The following is a 1000-nucleotide window of genomic DNA, read 5'->3' as shown; positions in this document are numbered from 1 at the left end:
AACATTGGTGAATGTCACAAATTCTCCTAAATCACTCGTACGCACAACTTAAGAACAAATCTGTGCGTATGAACGGTTCTTGCATGAGGCCCAATCTGTTTAACTTGACATGTATGAACCAGCTCAAACAACAAACTACTGTCTGAATGATCAAGGGTAATCACCATTTCAGAAGTGAGGGGAACACATTTTTCAGAGGTCTACTGAGTGATTTATTAAATTCACATGTTCAATCACCTCTCTTTAGTGGCTGAAGCACATACAGTCAGTAACAACCACAGTCCAGCACCACGAGACTGATTTTAGTTTTTTTAACTATTTACTAACTAAATATAAAGTTTTATCTGACAAACTCTGGTTGAGTTGACACAATGACCCTCCAACATATACAGGCAAATGTGAATGAGTCAGTAAAACACATTTACTGTAAACAAATTATCACTTAGCACACAAAATGTTAGTGATGTGGCAGCATATTAATAAGCCACATAATTTAATTTAATGGCATGAACAAAGAAAATGACACAGCACTAAACACATCTACATTTTAGTCAAATATGATAACACGATGTGCAAAATGAATCAAGCTAAAGAAAAATGACATGACCTACATCTGCTGCCTATAAGAACACAAATAATGCAATGCAATAGTCAAATATTTAAAAATTATAATTATTGAAATGCTATGATTTGGTTGATTGTAATATTTTACAGGTGGGCCCACAAAAACACATCATCCAATTAAATTTAGGTAAAAAGAGCTGTTTGTGAAACCTAAATGTAGGGTCCTCTGCTGACAAACTCAGTCCTCACTGTGTCAGAATGGATGTCAGCAGGATTAACGGGCTGCTTTGATATCAATCTGAGTGGCACTTCTAGCCCCTCCCCCGTCAGAGTGTCAGAGCAGGATGAGTCAGTGCAACGTCAATCAAATGAGAGAGAGGGTGGGGGCGATTGTTGCATTGGGGGGGATGTTTTATGGGTAGAGTAGTTTATTTTT

This window comes from Austrofundulus limnaeus, unplaced genomic scaffold (genome assembly GCF_001266775.1).
Source record: "Austrofundulus limnaeus strain Quisiro unplaced genomic scaffold, Austrofundulus_limnaeus-1.0 Scaffold94, whole genome shotgun sequence".
NCBI classification, from domain to species: domain Eukaryota; kingdom Metazoa; phylum Chordata; class Actinopteri; order Cyprinodontiformes; family Rivulidae; genus Austrofundulus; species Austrofundulus limnaeus.
Note: the sequence above shows the minus strand (reverse complement) of the source record.